At 35.3% G+C, this 21,573-nt stretch overlaps 1 pseudogene; it reads right to left on the bottom strand.

Moving 5' to 3' along the window:
* Positions 1 to 1,327: 1,327 nt before the first annotated feature.
* Positions 1,328 to 1,948, bottom strand: LOC143602380 (secreted RxLR effector protein 161 pseudogene; annotated as a pseudogene).
* Between the last annotated feature and the right edge of the window lie 19,625 nt (positions 1,949 to 21,573).

A 21,573-nucleotide genomic window follows, 5' to 3' on the forward strand; every position in this document is an offset into this window, starting at 1 on the left:
CACCTAAGCACGGGGTCGTGATTCACCCTCCAGATTGCCTATAAATAGTAGCTCATGTTGCATTGATCAAGTGTGCCTTGAAGAGAATTCTATACGGTTTTCACTTATAAAATCACCCACTAACACTCATATTGAAGATCTAGTGAAGGGTTTGAAGGCTTGGAGGTCGTCATCATCATCATTAAGAAGGAAGATTCATCCACATTTGGTTAGTTTGTTCTAGTTTAATCATGTGTTTGTTATCATCATCCACTCTAATGTTCATAACCATGCTCATTATGAGTTAAACTCCATTTACCATCTAAAATCTATGAAGAAGCTTTGTTTTACTTAATGATTATATAAAACATGTGATTTGGTTTAGTAAAGTACATGGTTATCTTGCAATTATCTTTTGATGAGAAATGATTCACCATCTTAATTCAACAATTCAAAGTTGGTGATTGGCAATCATATTGACAATCATTCATGATCGATTCATGTTCTTGAAAAATATAATACTTTGATAATTTATCGAAACATGGATCCTTATATTGTATTTAGAAATGATGAGATATAAGTTATGATCTATTTCTCTAGTTTTGGTAATTCTGAAATAACATTGTTAACATGATTGCTTAGGTTATCATGCTAGTTAAAGAAATCATATGTTAACGGAATGTGCAATTATAACCTACTTAAATCAACCAAGGGGAGGTTGTGTGATGAACTATAACCACCCAAGGTTGTTAGAATTGGTATTTGAGAAATTGAAGTCAATCATAATCTTTCTACTTTACTAAACTACTTGCCAACTCAAATTGACACTTTCGTGGTAGTATGACATTAGGAAATGGTTGACTTTAAAATGTGCATGCTACTTTCTTTTATGTCATGGGATCTGCTCACTTAGAAATGAGGGGCTATTCTATCATATATTATTATGGCAAGTTTATCACATGTTTATTTAATAATCATCAAGGAACAATGGAGTGGATTCTTGATCTTAGATGGTAACCTTCATAATTGAACTACTTGTTTAGAATTACTCATCTCGGTCACCTATATATTATATAGTATTAATATTTAATAAAAAGTTTAAAAATCATGCCCAATATGATTAAAACCTCCGATTGAAGTAAAGACGATTCACTGTTAGAAACATTTGTGTCCACGGATCGATATTTGGTTCTTACCAATACTATTCTACATATACGATAGGTACACTTGCCTATTTTGTGTGTATTTAGTCTTAGTAGAAATCATTTTTATTAATTTAAAACACGATCTTGTGCGAAAGCTAAATATCCAATCCTATTATTTTACAAGCAAGCACGCGCAGCACACATCACTCTACCACTAACTCCTTCCACTCCACACACTCCCGTATATAGTAAAACCGGGACTTCATGTGCTTGCTTCGACTATGAAAAACGGGATTTTTAACCAAGGTAATCGCCGATGTGTTATCAATCTTTATTACCACTTCTTGCAATTTCATTCCGGTTAATTCCAGCAATAATTCACCTAACCATAAGGCTTGTCCCGCAGCTGAGCTCGACACCATGTATTTCGTCTCGCATGATGAAAGCGCTACAATGCATTGGTTTAGTGAGCACCAAGAAACCGAGGCTCCCTCATAATAGAACACACGACCGGTAGTGCTTCTCCCATCATCTTCATCAATGTTATGGCTACTATCGCTATACCCGGTCAACTCCTTTGATCCACTTCGTTTATACATGATCCTCCATCCAGTAGTTCCTTGAATAAAATGAAGAATTTGTTTAATTGCTGCCAAGTGAGACTTCTTTGGAGTTTGCATGTATCTACTGACCATGCCAACCGAAGAAGCCAAATTAGTTTGAGTGTTTAACAAGTAACGAAGATACCCAACCAACTTTCGGTACTCTGTTGCATATGCATCAACATCATCCTCGGCTTTAGACAATTTCACATTATGATCCATGGTAAAACCTTTAGGATAAGAACCCTCCATCCCGACTTCTTTCAAAAACCGCGAGCATAAGCACTTTAATGGATTCTAATCTCATTCTCCAAATGAAAGACTTTGATTTTGTAACATTCGCTACTTTTCAAACCCGAAAACCTGATCCGTTTCAAATTTTCGGTTTTTTTATATATATCTCTCTTACCAAACGAAAATAGATATACAAACATATATATCTATATATACAAGTTTAACAAGTTTTAAACGAACTTGACGGGTTTGAGATTTATAATGTTTATGAGTTATGGATTTTTAACGAGATTTTAGTTTGAGAATAATTACGTTGGCATGTTATAAGGTTTAACGAAATAATAATTATTATTATAATATTAATCGTGTTTTCTAACGAAACTTAACGAGAACGAAATTCTGTCAAGTCGTGGTGGTACACGAATACTCAGCTTTTGGTTCGATTTAATTACGCATTTTTATACGAGAATAGTTAAGTTTTAAAAATTTTGTGACACGTTTCTTTATTTATCCGCTCATTTATGGCTTAAACCTTTAAAGTTTGCTAAGTAATAACCGAATTTCAAACGATTCCTTTATTATTTTACTATTATGTTTTAGAATTAAAAATTCAAAAAGTTATGGTGATACATAAATGGTTGAATTTCGATTTGATTATTATATTATTTTATTCATTTACTACTACGTTTTAGAATTGAAAATTCGAAAGGTTATGGTGATACATGAATGGTCGAATTTAAATTCGATTACCTTATTTCCATATTCATTTACCCTTATGTTTTAGAAGTGAAAATTTAAAAAGTCATGGTGGTACATGTACACTCGATTTTCAATTCGATTTCACTATTTATTGTTAAGTTTAATACTTTTTCCCTATGATTATTCAATAATTTATGAGGTTTTCGTTTATTGAAAGGTGAAAACTCATTATGTTTCATGGGAATTTCAAATTCGGTTTCAAATTTGTTTCATGCGATTTCTTTTCTTTACTTGTTTTTTTTGATGTATTTATTAGTCGCTTTCATACTTACGTCCCAAGTCATGCGAATTCTTCACGTTTCGTATCATGTCTCCTCGTTTTTCCTAGTTGTCACACCCAACTCGCAAAATGACAATCCAAGTTATCAAGAAAATGGCCTCCGCGATCCCGATCACCCCACATTTAACCACACCCACCTTCATCGCTATAGTAAATTCAAATCCAAACCCAGCACCATCCTTGGAAACGCAAACTAAACCCAATCAAGAAGCCTCGCGTTGAAACACACCCTTTGTAAAGTATGTGTAAATCCCACCACTTTATTTCCCTGAAACATTGATATACTTTAATCTGTGGTAGATTCAATTACCGCTTATTGCTAAAACCTACCCAAAGACAACGCCACTCACCCATCTGCAAGACCTATACCTAACCATTTGTCTCAATCATATGCTTGACCTCATGCTTCAAGCCTACTATCATTGTGGTGACCCTAGCACACCCGCCATACTTTGGAATGCCTAACTTTTTTCCGCCATGCAATACCATTACCCCGCATCCCTTGTCTATTCTATTCGATTTTTCGATTTCAATACTTAGATTTTACATACTCATCAAACTCGTTTATATTTTCTTTTGCATAATTTCCTACATTTTATTTCTTTCACTAACACTCGCGCCGAATCCCAAATCCTCAGTTATTTTTAACTTTCAGTTAAATGGATTTTTCTGTAAAAAGAATTTATTATCTCTATTGTTATTATTATTACTGTTATTATTATTGTTGTTATTATTAATACTATTATTATTATCATTAAATTTATTAATATTATCATCATTATTAATATTTCTACTACTATTGTTATTAGTACCATCACCGTCATCATCATTATTATTATTACGGTAATTATCAATAGTATTATTATTATTATTATTAAAATTTTTATTATTATTATTGTTAGTATTTTTATTGTTACTAGTATCATCGTCACTACTATTAATGTAATAATATTTAAAGTAAAATATTTGCTTCAAACAAGTTTTGAGCCCTTTTGAAACTGTTCTTCATTCAACAAGTCAAGTAATCTGACAATTATTCTTCCTATGTCATTGGCCAAAAATATACATTTGTTTTTACGTTTAAGATTTCATAAAATTTGCAAGTCTTAGCGATAGCTAAAAAAACTTTTTTCCTAAAAAAAAGAGAATTAGAATAAATCTTATTTCACCATGAGATATAAAAACACCACGTTTATAATTGATTTTCGTAAATTAAAATATATGTTGTATCCCTTCCTCTCTTTCCCCTTCGTTAACGCCAATGAGTTTTGGCTAAGAAATCATGGCACCACCTCCCCCGTCAACCTCTAATACCCCAAATAAACCGACATTCGAGAGGACTAGCGTCGTGAGCAACATTTTCTTTTCTTTATTTTCTCCTTCACGTATGTTTCGTACTTACCCAAGGTGATGTTTATCCACTTATTTAGAATATTGTTACGAAGTTTATTTCATTGTTCATTATTCCTTGTTCTAAGTCGGTTTACGTTTGTTATTTCAAATCCCGTGGTCTATGACCAATTGTTCATAAACGTAACCGTTAAGTGGAAATTGGGACTATGAACATGTATGTGTTGATACCTACCTAATAGAAACCATACATTCATTTTATTTTAGACTGTACTTTCATTTTATTTCTACATTTGAATATCTGTGACCGACTCCCTTTAAGTAAATTTGTTTCCTTTGAACCGGAACTGTGTCCCATGTGCATGCTAAGTTTATGTTATGTTATTTTTACCTAAATTTCTTTGGTAATCTTTGTTCTCCTTCCAATCAAAGTTTTATTTGAATCATTCGTTATTCTCGACCCCACTATTTCAATTACGTGTTGCAATGTTCGTAATTTTAATGTTTTTGTTCATTATTTTCATTACATCGTTTAATTCGTTTTCAACATCGTTTACTTGATTTAGAACACGATGATTTCATTTACTTAACTTAGTGTTTCGCGTTGTCCTTGGCTGTATGGTCTATCAATGTGATTGTAGTCTTTTTACCCTTTTAATTCGTTATTTTTTTTATTTATTTTCGACGTTATATGTGAAAATTTAATTTATTTAACTAAGGTCTATGTCTTAAAACCGCGCAATAGGGCACGTTATAAGGACCATCCGACGATAGAGGTAATTATGGGTCGACACGTAATTATCAAAATCCTCGTATGGAAAATATAATAAGTCTAGTTGTGTGAAATAACTTGGAACTTGGAATGATTTTTGGAGAACGAGACAAATACAATATGATAAGGCCATGGTGGATACGCCGCGGGTACATCCTATATATAAGTGTCCTTGTCATATTTCCTATTTGTGGCGTCCTTTCGAGTCTTTCAAAGATCGACGTTATTATATATATATAGTTCGTTCTTATGTATTTACGTTCAATAACCGACACGTTTTGACGCCATCGTAATTTTTGTTTATTAATTATATAATATTCTCAAAAATTCAAGTAATTAATCAATCGTTTTCTATTCAATTCATTTAACTTATAAAACTACGGAATTTAATGTGGTACTTAAACAAGACCCGAACTAACTGGGCATAATACGAAATATATCTAAGTTTATAAACTTTTATTTCCATTCCTAATACATCTTAAAGTTCAAGGTTTAAAACATAAATATATGTTAACTTATATTTAAAAGAAACATGAAAGTTGAAGGGCTGAAAGTGTAAAATGCTTTCAAAATATAATATTAACTAACAACTTATAAAAGTAAATAAATCTATTTGCCACAAATTAGAAGTGTATATTTTATCATATTATGGAGTTTTGATAATATAATATTATTGTTAAGCTTTAACGAATTTTAACGAATTGTTAATTTAATATTACTTTAAATTACGAGATTAATATCAGGTTCGAATATTATAGCGTTTACGGAGTTTGGATGTTAACGGTAATATTTTATGTTGTAAATTTTATTTTAGTTGTGAAGTTCAATTGCTTCGGTTCCTTTTACGCACTTTCGGTTTTATTTCAAGTTTGTCTTCAACTTCAAGGTGAGTTTTATTTCAAGTTTGTCTTCAACTTCAAGGTGAGTTTCTCACATTCCCTTTTACTCTCAGATTTCGAGATAGTAAGTGAGCATTCCCAAATCAAACATTTCAAACTTCTTGGATATCACAAGTTTGAAATGATTCATGTGATCGTTGTTCAAACCCGTAACGACCAAATCATCGAAAACACGCCGACAATAGTAATGTCAGTTCCAATCAATCTCCGGTACACCGATTGTTTTTCGAGCACCTCACAAATTTCAAACCTGTGAGAATACTGTCAAGTTTGGTTATCCACGCCTGTGGTGTTTGCCTCAAACCGTATGAGGCCTTGGTTAGCTAGTAGACTTTGTTTTCCTCCCAAGGTTTAACAAACCCGTCTGGTTGAGAAACAAACATCTATTCTTGTAGCTCCCCATGTAAAATGCTGTCTTTACATCCAAATGATGTAATTGCCATCCCTCAAAAGCTGCAATGGCAATGAGCACACAACGGTTTCAATTCTCGCCATCGGAGCAAACAGCTCGTCAAAATCGACTCCGGGTAGTTGCACGTAACCCTTTACCACCAGTCTTGCTTTATATTTATTTATCAAACCATCTGCATTTCAGTTCACCTTGAAAACCCACTCCAATCCGATAGCTATAGCCCCTCTTGGTAACTCGGTCAACTTGCATGTGTTGTTTCCTTTAATAGATTTGAGTTTTGTTTGCATAGCTGTTATCCACTTTGGTTTGGATTTTTCTTCACCTAAATTCCCTGGTTCACCTTCTTCTAACAAAAGAAGTTCAATATCCTTCATTTCCGCACATAGGACATAATCATTGAACTTAACTAGCGCGATCGGAACGTGTAAGGATCATTTTACGTTACTTTCTGGTTCATAAAGTGCTACTGTCGCTAAATCAGTTGCTGCTGGTGTCGCTAAATTTGTTGTTGAGCTGCTGGAATTAGTGACCAAAGTTTCAGAATCTGTCGCTAATGGTGATGATGGGCTGTCTGAATTAGTGACAGAAGCTGTCTCGGATTCTGTTGCTAAACTTGGCGGCAAAACTGAATTTTCGTCGCTAATGTTTTTGCTTCCAATAGGCTTGGTTACAACTTGTCCAACTCCATTATCAATAACCCTGTTCCAATCAACCAAAAATAAACCCGGTGCTAGCTCTGTTTATTGTTTTACCTCGAATTAGACCAAACCCACGTCTTCTTCTCATCAAACCACATCACGAGCTATCATAACCTTCTGGGTCATCGGACCGAACAAATGGTAAGATTTGGACCCGGTCTCAATTTCGATATGCACTAAATGTAACATTCGTTAATTTCTGGATCCAAAAACCCGACCCATTTAACATTTATTTATTTATTTATTTCAGATCCTCGTCTATTATTACAAACGATGGATTTTATATCGATAACTTACTATCTTATAATTTTTACACGTTGCTCGTTTTTCCTTGGTGGTAAACGCACATTTAAAAAGGGTTGTATTACAATTACGGTTTAACCATTGTTAAAATTTTATGCCTATTAAAATAAGTTACATCCTTTGCTTACTTTCCTAAACTTCAAAGTCCATCTCAACTCCACTCTCAAACTTCATGTCTAAAAGTTTGAAGGGTAGAAAATAGTATTTCTTATAAAAGCCTCCATGGCTCCTTCAGCACAGTGCGTTTTAATGAAAGCATATTTCGTCTACTCTTCCGTGTTTTCCGGCAACGTTCTTATACACCAATTAATGACCAAAAACGTTAAATTGGTGACACCATTTTGGTTTAAATTCTTCTACCGAGAAATCATGCAATTTATGGTAAACGTTTCATGCGGTCAAAAACCTTCCAATATAAGTCCCAAATCATCGACCAAAATCACGGAGTTACCATATACCGACGACGCGTTATTTCACCATATAAATTAAGATGAGATCATTAGTTTTAAAATACACCTCATATCAAATTCCTTTTCACTTCACCCAATTGATCCCTCTGTTACCACCTCCTTCGTCTCCGGCGAGCTCCGACAGTCATCAGCCTGAACATCTTTTGTAGGTATATAGTTGTTTAATATTTTCGTTTTGATCCGTTGAAAAACAAAAGCCCTAATGTTCCATCAGAATCCATTTTACTAAGTTGAATTTTTGGGTTTGAATATTTTTCGGTGGGTCTACGGTTTTACCGAAAACCTCTGTCATCTGGGTCTGTTTCATTTATTTTGATAGACTAACAAATCACTTTAATAATACGTCACCTATCAATTATCATATGCAATATGTATGTTACATATAAAACAAATTCTGGTGGCCTCAAAATTTATCTAAGTTTATTATTATTATTATTATTATTATTATTATTATTATTATTATCTTCTTTCGTTTTATAGAATTTGTATCTACTGATTTGTGAATCAGTATGTTCATGTTCTTTTTTAAGAAATAATAAATACATGGGTTCTTTATAGAAAATAAGATGAGGAAGCTCTATATTGGTTTTTATAATATATTGTTTGACAATGGTCTTCGAAGGGCGATTGAGGACATCGTAGTTTGTGGAGGTCCGTTCTTTGGGGATCTCCAATGAAGGTTGGCATCACTTCCGACCCGTTATGGGGGGTTGGGTCTCTGTTCGGCCGGGGATGTATCTACATATGCTTTTGTGGCTTCGAGAGCACAGTCGTGGTGTTTGCTAGACCATATTCTTCGGGGTTGTGATATTTATGGGATGGACTCTGATTATGGGTGTGCGATGGATCGTTTACGTACTTCACTTCCAGATTTTGATCTTAGCGGGTTCTCTAATAAGGACACCGCCCCCCTAAAGCCCAACATGTTGTGGTGAGTGCCTTATTTAGTGGAATCGTCAAGAGTTTAGAAGTGAAGTTTGATCTATCCCCTCGCCAAAAGGCGGTGTTTGAATGCCTTCAGGCTCCTCGGGCTCAGGATTTTCTAACGGCCATCCCCATTGAAGGATTAGGCCAACTTATGTCGGGTTTGGAGTATCGGGCTATCCTTAAGTACCGGTTAATGATCCCTATGTTCCCGACGGATGAACCTTGCCCAATTTGTCGCAAGGTCTGTTTGGATTCTTTTGGTGACCATGCGGTGCATTGCAAAGAATTGCCTGGCTTTAAATACAGACATGATCTGGTTAGGGATGTTATGTGTGATGTTCTTAAACGGGCAGGGATTTCTGCTAAAAAGGAGGCCCCTGTTAACTTTCTCACGGATCCTCTTGAAGGGAGGTCTACTTTACGACCAACTGATATTCTTGTGTTCGGGTGGGCAGGGGGGAAACACGCCTGTGTGGACTTACAGGTGTGTCTCCTCTTGTTGGGCTCAGGGACCGTGGGTTTGTTGTGGGTCAGGCTGCGTTGAAGGCTGAATCGGGCAAAGTTGTTAAACACGAGAAAGCTTGTTTAGATAATCAACATGTCTTTCTACCATTTGCCTTTGATACATTTGGTTTTCTGGCTCCAGAGGCTGTGAAATTTTTGAGTAGGGTTCAGCGCGTCGTACACGGAACCTCTTCAGCTTCTAGGTCCCAAAGCTTCGTTTTTAGCAGGATTGGCTTTGCTATTCAAAAGGGGGTTGCGGCGCAGCTTGTTGCCGTTTGCCTGCCACTTTATTGTAATCGTTTTATAGTAAATTATATAAAATCCTATCATCTTTATTAAACTAACGTTTTAAGATCTTTACTCGATCACCTTAAACTCAAACCGAACGCTAAAAAGGAAACTAGGTTTAAATCGATATACTTATTATATGTTCCCCATCATTTGTTTTATTTATTAGTTATTTTATTTATTTGCACAAGGATTGTATTTCGGTTATTGCCAGTCGACAAATTAAGGCCGGTCCGACGTGAATGTCCGGCTTAGCATCCAACTCGTTTAGCCTACTAGTCGATACCGCTCTATTTATCAAGTGAGTAATCACATCCCCTTTTTTCCTTTTTTTTTGGGGGGGGGGGCACTATGCGTATTAAGCTATTTACTATTATTATATTATTTTATTTTAACACAATTCCCTTATTATTGTGGTTGTGATATTGTTTGATTAATTGCTGATTGCTATATGAATTATGTGTTTACTGCATTTATGGTTGGTTGGTATCTCATCCTCATCCCCATCCTCTTCCTTATAGTATGATCATACGCCGTCCGAGTATACATGTCCGTATTCTAGTAGCATGATCGAAAAGATAAATTTAGTTGTTTATATTAATTGATGTTATTCACATACGCAAGGAATTGTTTATTTCTCATTATTATTATTATTATTATATTTACACCAAACTGTAAATTAATCGCTCAACATGTGTTGTTGACAAATTATTTTTATGCATATTGCAGGGAGTTATAAGAAGTTATTTGAAGTGAAGACATAGATTTGGACTTTAGGCTAAAAACTATAAAATTTAAATGTTGTTGTAATGTATTTGCTTCAAATATTTTGTGTGCTTTGATATGAATGAAATAAATTAGACATTGACATTTATAATTATTAGTGTCTTTGAGCTATGATGCAAATTATGTCACGCCCCGGCATGTTCCGCCGTTAGGTTGGGGTGTGAAAGATTGGTATCAGAGCTGAATGTTATAAGATAAGTGGTTAGACGTAATGACCTAGTAGCATATTTAGGGTCCCTATACGTGTTCTTATACGTGTGCCCTATTTGTTTAAAATGATTTGTTCATAGCTTACTTATATTTAAATGTTTTATTCATATTGTTGTACATAAAAAAAACACACACAACTTTGAGGCTATGTCTCACTATCAATATCATTTTCAAAACCCTAGATGAAATCTTAGATTGAGGAAATTCCTTAAGAAATCCCACATTTTAATTCATTTCTCTTTAAGGATAATTCGCGTGATGGATATGTAGAAACTTATTAAGCCAAAATATATCACATTAAACATCCACAAATCTACTAACCTCATTGTATCAAACGTGGTAATGTGACGACCACGTTTCTCAATTATAACCTAATTCATGATGATATGTGTTTAAACTCGGTTCTTTCATGTGTTGTGTAAGTTGAATGAACGGGTGGGAAAAGCCATGGTGGTTCATGGATACCCTGACCGTTCGCATCAATGCCCTATATTTCATTTTAAACGATTTTCGATCATTTTGTTGAAATAAAGCAATGTGATACATAGATAACTCAACAACTAAGTTTTCATTATTTATTTTATTTATGAATATCAATATTATTTTATCTCATTTTTGTTAAAAGGAACCATGATGATTTTATAAACTCCTAACCAATAAGAGAATTGTATTTGCTTCGTTTCATACAACCAAGATTTTAAATATTTCATATTTGTAATTCTTTTTATAAATGATAAAATTTTCAATCTCAATATCGAATTATTTAAGGACTTCTCAAATTTTACGCATACTTCAATTTTGCATTGGGTGACCTCACATATTTACAATAATTACCCGTACTTTATGAATTTTTTTATCAAAACCATACACTAAAAAAAAGCTTACGAAATTTTACAAATATTCCCCCGCATGATGTTTTCTTACCTTATAAACCGCAACCGTAGCACCAGTACACCCGGCCGTATTATGTCATTCTGCATTGCTAAAAGAATTGTTGAAGCTCTTCCAACCCTCATCACCCAACTTCAAGCTTGGAATACCGCCACCGCACCCGTAACTGCCAACCCAGTTTCTTGTTCCTACAAACATTTCACCAACGCAAACCCGACTGAATACGTTGGAGCTGAGGGTGCTACCGCTCTCCTCCAATGGTTCGAACTTATGAAGGTTGTATTTCTTCATTGTGGATGTCCGGAAGATAGGAAAACCACCTATGCCTCAAGTGTCTTTCGCTTAGGCGCCCTTACTTGGTGGAATAGTGAGAAACACTCCCTAGGGGCGGAAGTCGTCATGTCCTTACCATGGGACGACCTTAAGAAGCTTATGCTCCAGAAGTTTTGCCTGAAATATGAGCTTCAGAAGTTGGAAGAAGAATTTTGGAATTTGAAACAAGAAAGTGGTGACAATGTGCCTTATAATAACCGTTTCCACGAACTTAGCCTTCTCATCCCGCATATCGTCACGCCTCTCGATTGAGCCATTGACAAGTATATCTCCGGCCTACCCAAGACTCCATCTTTAGTCGTGACCCAAAGATCCTCCACGATGCCATAACTCTTGCTGGTACCCTCACCGAAAACCACATTAAGGCCGGGACTCTAACACGTAAAAGTACCAAAAAGCCTACCGATAAAGCCACTACCGAACCTTCCAATGAGGTCAAGGTCAATACCTCATCAAAACCCACCAACAACAACGACAACAAACGTAAACACAAAAAATACGCCCTAACCAACTCGAACCTGTCACCAACCCAATAGATCCAAAGTCAACCCAACAAAAAGCCCTACACTATTACATATCCTTTTTGTGACATGCGTAATTTTCATCACCCTACTACCGCATAAGCCGAAAAAGCTTCAATGATGATCGCTTTGATCACTTCATCAACTCTTGCCGAGAACCTAATCTAACTCAACACAAATCATATTTTTTACAACCCTTTATTCAACCATATCACCAATCATATGCCCTACCTTATGCACCCACAATCCCAATCATGTGAGTCTGCTATCATTACGGTAGCCCAAACCATCTTTGCAACACATGTCCAAAACTCGTTTATCAAATCCAAACCTACCCAAACCAAAACCAACCAACTTCAAATATATCAAGCCCAAACCTTCCAACCTCAAGCCCAAGACGTTCAAGCCCAACCCATCCAAGCTATTCAACCTCAACCGAACCAAGCCAAGCAAAATCAAGTAAATCAAGCCAACCAGATTACTCAAGGACGTGTAAACTACATCAACGCTAATGAATTTCAGCTTAGAAATCATGGCACCACCTCACAATAGTCCTTATGCTCAACTCAATCTAACGGCCTATGACCGGTGACCCCAAACGTAATCGAATGAAGATACCAACTTTTTTTTGTACTTGGTTTTATTGGTGTTTAAGACTAACTTTTTTTATACATTCGTTAATTATTTCAAGTAATTTAGTTGCATTATCTATTTTATTATATAATAAGATTTAGTCGTCATATTAATATTTTGTTTTCTTGTGAAAAGTAATAGTTATAATAATATAAATAAATTAATTATTATTATCATATTTTTGTGTGTTACAGAATTTAGAAACTGCCATATTTTGTTTCAAACAACTTATAAATAACTTTTACTAGTCAATTATATTAATGTAAAAATAAAATAAAATTCAGGAACACAACTTAGTACTACATAAATAGTTTATATATATACATATATATTGAAACTGCTAGAAAATATAATCTCTTTGAGTACACTATATGTTATTTGTCATATACAATTTTAAGTTGATATACAAAACCTGGCAGGTATGATTTCTTAAACGAAAAGGTTATAAAACATCGTATTTCTCACAAATGCCTTATATTATTCCGAGAAAAAGAAAATGGATGTATAAGTGGTAAAGACTATATATTCTTATTTAAAACAGTTTATTTTCAACCAAACTTATGTAATTTCTTCTAGATGTGTTTTAAGCGTTTAACCTTACAAATTTTATATTATTTTATTATTATTTTTTTATCACCAATTGCTTTCAAGCTTAAGACTTTGTTGACTTATTTGACTATAAATATATAATAAAAATAATGGACCTGCCTTATTATTCACCATACAACTCATAACAAAAAATTTTCGTTCCTGATTTTATTGTAGCAATCTCGTAATTGTTAAGGAAGTTTCTATATGGGTTTAGGCACCAATTTAACTGAACAAAAAAATCACGAGGTTGGCCATTATATATTACGCATTTTTTATCCTATTTTAACCGACCCTCACACTCTTTTTTTCAAAGCACACAACAATCCCCACTCTCACCATCACTCAAAATATGTCGAGGCTGTGTACTTGATTAATGCATAGCTATCTAATAGGAGCCCTATGTATTTATTTATTTTATTGATTTTTAATCACGATTTACCAATACTTTCAAAGCGAACTGCTCAAATTTAAACCCTCCTCGTGACGGTTAAACTTCTCCAAGAATAACATTGCTAACTTCTTTACGTCATTATTTCACTTCCCTTGATTTTTGACAACTGCTTATGGTTACCATGATTTACCCAAAATTTTGCCTTTCATGACCACAACGTTTCATATATTTGTATTAACTATTTTGATGCTTACTTTCGGTTACTACGGATTTTCTTTTGATTTTAATGCCGAAAACTTGTTGCATCATGCTTCGTTCTATCTTGACATTCATGATATTAATGATTTCGTTATTTTCCATTCATTAAGCTATTTCGTTGGTTATTATTGGTGCCACATTTTTTTTCCATCTTGAATAATCAACTTCAAGAGTTTTCTTTATTTTTTTTCGATGACCGTTAAAGATTTTGTTCATTGTTATTTTGAAATTTTATCTTGATGTTCAAATGATTTTCTTATACATGTATGTACGATTTTATCCAACCCAATTGAACGAACCATGCGACGAAATAAGTAATTATGAGTGCTCGCGTAATTACCTAAAGCCTCGCATAGAAGTCATAGTAGGGATGTTGGTGTGCTAACAACTCAGAAACGAGGGGCTATAGAAAAACTGTACAAATTATATATAATATGACAAGATCATGGTGGATACGCAACTGGTACATGCTATATATAAATGGACTTGTCATATTACCTCATATCACATTACTTTTCACTTCACCCAATTGATCCCTCTGTTACCACCTCCTTCGTCTCCTGCGAGCTCCGACAGTCATCAGCCTAAACATCTTTTGTAGGTATATAATTGTTTAATATTTTCGTTTTGATCCGCTAAACAACAAAAGCCCTAATGTTCCATCAGAATCCGGTTTACTAAATTGAATTTTTGGGTTTGAATATTTTGCGGTGGGTTTACGGTTTAACCAGAAAGACTATCGTCTGGTTCTGTTTCATTTATTTTGATAGATCATCAAATCACTTTAATAATATGTCACCTATCAATTATGCAATATGTATGTTTCATATAAAACAAATTCCGGTGTCCTCAAAATTTATCTAAGTTTATTATTATTATTATTATTATTATTATTATTATTATTATTATTATTATTATCTTTCGTTTTATAGAATTTGTATCAACTGATTTGTGAATCAGTATGTTCATGTTTTCTTTTTAAGAAATAATAAATACATGGGTTCTTTATAGAAAATAAGATGAGGAAGCTCTATATATTGGTTTTTATAATATATTGTTTATTAAACGAACATTTTAGGATCTTTACTCGATGACCTTAAACTCTAACCGAACGTTAAAAGGGAAACTAGGTTTCAATCGATATACTTATTATATGTTCCGCACATTTGTTTTATTTATTATTTAATTTATTTAATTTATTTATTTATTATTTATTTGCACAAGGATTGTATTTCGGTTATTTCCAGTTGACAAATTAAGGCCAGTCCGACGTGAATCTCTGGCTTAGCATCCAACTCGTTTAGCCTACTAGTCGATACCGCTCTATTTATCAAGTGAGTAATCACATCCCCTTTTTTCCTATTTTTGTTTTGGGGGCACTATGCGTATTAAGATATTTACTACTATTATATTATTTCATATAAACACAATTCCCTTATTTGCGTGGTTGTGATATTGCTCGATTAATTGCTGATTGCGATATGAATTATGTGTTTACTGTTTTTATGGTTGGTTGGTATCTCATCCTCATCCTCATCCTCATAGTATGATCATACGCCGTCCGAGTAGACATGTCTGTATTCTAGTGGCATGATCGAATAGACAAATTTAGTTGTTTATATTAATTGAGGTTATTCACATACGCAAGGAATTGTTTATTTCTCAATATTATTATTATATTTACACCAAACTGTGAATTACTCGCTCAACATGTGTTGTTAACAAATTATTTTTACGCATATTGCAGGGAGTTATAAGAAGTTATTTGAAGTGAAGACATAGATTTGGACGTTAGGCTAAAAACTATAATATTTAAATGTTGTTGTAATGTATTTGCTTTAAATATTTTGTGTGCTTTGATATGAATGAAATAAATTAGATATTGACATTTAATTATTAGTGTCTTTGAGCTATGATGCAAATTTTGTCGCGTCCCTGCATGTTCCGCCGTTAGGTTGGGGTGTGACACTAAACTCCTTGACCGGTAATCGAGTTTTTTCAAGTGGGTTCCCACTATTTTTGCTTACGCCACACAACCAAATACTTTAAGATGAGCAATATTCGGTTTCTTTTTTTTAACATCATGTATGTCGTTTTCTCCTTTATGGCACGAATAGGAATCTGATTCTCGATGTATGTGGCATGTCGGATTGCATCACCACTTAAGTAATTCGGAACACCCATTGCTTTTATCATACTCTCTGTCATCTCCGATAACGTTCGGTTTCGTCTTTATACCACCTCGTTTTGTTGAGGTGCATACGGTGTCGTTAAATGTATTTGAAAGCCTTCCATGTCAGAAAACTGGTTGAACTCATGTGAGGTAAACTCATCACCTCGGTCAGTACGAAACGTCTTGATCTTTTTCTGAACATCACTTTCAACCAATTCCTTAAACTTCTTGAAAACTTCAAACGCCTCATCTTAGCCTTCAACAAATACGTCCAAACAAATCGTGAGTAATCATCGATTAAAACAAAAACATACATGTTACCCATTATTGTTGGAGGGGTAATCGGTTCATACGGATCACCATGCACATGTTCTAGGGCTCGATTCGCTCTAAACGTTGCCGAATTAAGAAATTATTGCCTCGTTTGCTTCCCAACCAAACAAGATTCACACAACTTGTTTTCATGGGTAACGCCACACGTCCCTTCAACCATCTCCCTCCTGGACATTAGCTTAATCGATTTAAAGTTCAAGTGGACAAGCCTAGCATGCCATAACCAACTTGTTTCTTCAATCTTGCTAACTAAACTAACTAATTTACCAAGCTTCAAGCGAATCCGGTATAGCCAATTAGGGGAATGAGTCACCTTCATAAATAACCTACCTTGCCCATTATGAAACAAAAGGTTGTTATATTTTATATGAATATCACACCTGTGTTTCAAGACGCTTGATTAGACTAACAATATTTCTTCGAAGACCCGGTATAAAATAAATATTCGTAAGAAAACGATGTTCATCAGTTTTAGCCTCAAATAAAATCGGCATTACCACGTATATCAACGTAGGAGTCATCCCCGAACTTAACATTTCCCGCGACACGATTTTTAAGTTCAAAAAAGAAAGACTTGTTACCCGTCATGTGGTTACTTGCGTCGTTGTCCAGATACCATTCATGACCATCATTGGACTCATAGTTTCCGGTATAACCTTATTTCATTGAAGAACACCTTTTCCTGAACATTCTTCATCATAAACAGAGTAGGATCCCTTGTCTCGGATGCTTATTCTAACTTTGCTTCGCCTTGAACATTTTGGTTATTGGTTGGGACACTTATAGAAAAGTGTCCAAACTCGTCACATCGATAACATTGGACATTTGAGAGGTCCCGAGTTTTGCCCTTATGTTCACTGTTTTCCGGGTTCGTGGCGCTTACTTGATGATCGCAGTTTTGACTCTACCCGCGACCACCTCGTCTTCGCCGTCCTCCACATCCACGACCTCCACGAGTGGACTCACGATCATTGTACCGACTACTTTATGATTAAGACTTATGAAACATAAGCTTACCTTTGGTTTCAGAATGCATGTCTTTTTCCTGAATCCGCTCCTCGTATGCTTTTAAACTCACACCACATCTTCAAACCCAACAGTTTTGAGATCCAAATTTTGTTCAAGAGAGGAAACAATCTGAATAAACTTACTTCGGGGTAGACTTGAAAGGAACTTCTTGACCATTTTAGTTTCCTTAGTCACCTCTCTTAAACTCGCCGTCTTCGACGCCGTACACGAGAGTTTCTCCAGTCAATGGTCTCCGTCTCTTTCATCCCCAGACCATCAAACGCGATAATGAGGGTTTGCAGTCTTGCCTCCTTAACCTGATCAACCCCCAGATTACGCGTCTTAATCGCATTCCAAATCTCCTTGGCCGACTCAAGATTTCCCACTTGCATGACTGTTGCTTCCGGGTTCGGCTGATAAATCAATGCAATCACAATGTTATTTTTATCAACAACGATTGCCCCCGGATCAATGGTTTCCCAAACCTTAACCCGTTTCGACCCTAACTCGTACCGACCCGTGACCAGCTTCAATCCAACCCATTTGGCACCCCTACGTGTAATTGGTAGAGGTAAGTATGGGACTTTGGAGCACATTCGGGTTCCCGATCCCGCTTCCACCACCCGTCTTTGTTGTTTCTTTATCACTCATCGTTCTTTGTCAAACTCAAACTACGAAAACAAATCGATCAAACTTTGTTGAACCATGAAAACAAAGAAAAACAAATAAATAAAGGGGTTTTCTAGTGACAACGCCCATTTTTGCTAAAAAAAACTCATCAATACGTCTTATATAGGGCTATACGGGCGTATAGCCCACCATATATGTCACGTATACCCTTATACGAGGCGTATAGGCCCCGTATAACCCTATATGAGACATATTGAAGGTGTGAGATGTCCGTAATAGGACCTAAATAAACCACTGTGTTTGTGTTTGTGTTTATTATTCTTCTTCTTTTCTTTCTTTGTCTTTGTGAAATAAATTATAGTACAACACTATTACACCTCAAAAACAAATTCCTACCATTTTCTGAATGGGTGACACGTGTTGCAATTCGCCCTTTTTGTAGCCCCTCCACTACACATAGCCTAAGACCACCCACTATGGGGCGCCCTCAAGAGGGTTTTTGGGTGACTTGGGCGCGGAACACCATAGTGGGGCGCCATCATATGAAGGGCAATGAGGATTTGGGCAATACAACGGCCGGCGCGGTGATTGAATTTGGGTGCCCCCCTACCCTTCAACGGCACTTTTGACCGTTTATATATATATATGATTAATTTTTTTCGAGAACCACTTTGGGTTTTAAGAACTCGAAAGAACTCAACGCAACAATTTTTTTTTAGAATTTTTTTACACACATGTAAAAGTAACGTAAAAAAAATTACAGTATTTTTTACATACCGAATCGACTTATTACACATGTGTAACTAACATTTAAACTTGTGTAATCATCAAAAATACTTATTCTCTCTCCTAATTCATTTTTTAATCAGATTTATTCTCAGCCACATATTCCATACTCATTTAATTAAATGTGTGGTCCATATTTAGTTCTTAAAGTTCTTACAACTCAGAGCATTCTTATCCCATCCCCTATAATTATGTGTGGGGTCGGAGTTTGCAAATTATAGGGTGTGGTTGTGAGTGATTGTGAGTGTAAATTATAGGGTAGAGAGATAAATGTAGTGACTTTTTGTAAATTTGGGGAAACATTTGGGGAACATTGTTTGCCCATATTTATTTTTTAATATTTGTTGGATTGGTTATGAGTAGAGGAGAGAGAAAATTGTAATGATAAAGGTATACAAAATATTATTTAATTAAACAGGGAAGTGAAATGTAGTGTTTTTTAGTGCAATTATAGAGATAAGGATGAGGAATGGGATGAGAATGCTCTCATCAAGGTTCTCAAAATAACTCTCCCATATATATATATATATATATATATATCACTCAAACTAAACCATTTTCAAACTCAATCTCTACAAACTTTATATAATTTTCTCCAAAAATATGTGTTCCGATTCATCTTCGACACCCGAATTCTACCCCGATCCCGACGTTATTTCAGACTCGGATTCAGAGGATGGGGTAATATTTAGTGCTATTGATTCCCGAGTCTTAGTCGAGGATTGCGAAAGCTCACAATCGCAAACAAGACGTCCTCATCGGCAACAGAATCGTGTCGGTGCTCATGAACGGTTAATGCAAGATTATTTTTCGCCGGACGCGACTTTTGATTCGAAACAATTCCGGCGGCGTTTTCTGATGAGTCGCCAACTTTTTTTATGAATTGTTGGTGATTTAGAACGCGATTATGCTTTTTTTCAACAACGGGATGACGCGAGAGGTAGACCGGGTTTTTCTCCATTGCAAAAATGCACGGCGGCGATTTGTCAACTCACGTACGGGACCGCGAGCGACGCCATGGAAGAGTATTTACAAATGTCGGAGACAGTGGCTCGTGAAGCCCTTCACACGTTCTGCGAATGTGAGTATTATCATTTTTAATATGTATTAATAAATCCTCTCATCTTAAATGCAAAATTAATAAACTGACCTTAAAAATTTAATATTAGGTATTCCTCAACTATATCATAAAAAATATTTGAGGAAGCCGACTCAAACCCGCATACAAAAAATATACGAGGTGCATGAACAAAGGCACGGTTTTCCTAGGATGCTTAGTAGTCTCGATTGCACACATTGGGCTTGGGAAGCCTGCCCAGTTGCTTGGCAAGGTCAATATAATCGGGGTGATCATGATGGACCAACAATTATCCTTGAGGCTGTTGCATCATTTGATCTTTGGATATGGCATGCATTTTTTGGGATGCCCAGTGCAAACAATGATATAGCTGTGATAAATGCGTCTCCTTTTTTTGACCGTCTCGTAAACGGGGTTGGACCCGACACCTCATTTTCCACGAATGGTGTCAACTACGAATACGGATATTATTTAGTCGACGACATTTATCCGGACTGGGCCACGTTGGTTCATAGCTTTACATGCCCGACTGATGATAAACGAAAATATTACAAGAAAAAAACACGAGTCGGCCAGAAAGGATATCTAAAGGGCATTCGGGGTATTAAAGAAACGCTGGTCTATAGTTAGACATCCGGCTCGTATTTAGCAAATGGATAAGTTAAGAAATGTAATGTACACTTGTATTATCTTTGCATAATATGATACTGGAGGACTCAGGTATAACAATATGTCCAGGCGAGTACGACGATGCACCAGATCCGATGACAACACTAAACGAAGATGAGAGATTTGCTATTTTATTAAGAACACGAAAAAAGAAAATGAATTTCAGTCTTTGATTGGATTTTGTTGAACATATTTGGAGAAAACAAGAAAACGGCGGCGGCGACAACGACGACTAAAAATGGTTGAGTTTTTTATGTATATGTTTTAAATTTTAATTTAGTTTGTTTTTGATAATTATTGTATTTAATAAATTTGTCGGTTTATCAAATTTAAAAAAATAAAAAAATTAAGGGGCTTCGAAACCCCCTCACCATAGAGGGGCATATTTGGGGTGGGGCTTTGAAGCCCCCAGTACCCACATGGTGCTGAGTGGCACTGGGAAGGGACTTCAAAGCCCCTCACCATAGAGAATGGTCTAAGTTGGATCGTATTATTTTAAGTAAATCTATTTTACTTATCTCGTCAACGTTGATTCTATATGACATATATCATCTTATAGTTATGGCAATTTGATGTTTAATTGAGAGATTTTGTTATGAAGGTCAAACAATTTGTTAATCTACTATATCTTTGTATATCTTTATATTGATATTTTGTAAC

This window comes from Bidens hawaiensis, unplaced genomic scaffold (assembly GCF_021521415.1).
Source record: "Bidens hawaiensis isolate Kalapana, Puna unplaced genomic scaffold, B.hawaiensis_p1.1 tig00058787_1, whole genome shotgun sequence".
Taxonomy (NCBI): Eukaryota; Viridiplantae; Streptophyta; class Magnoliopsida; order Asterales; family Asteraceae; genus Bidens; species Bidens hawaiensis.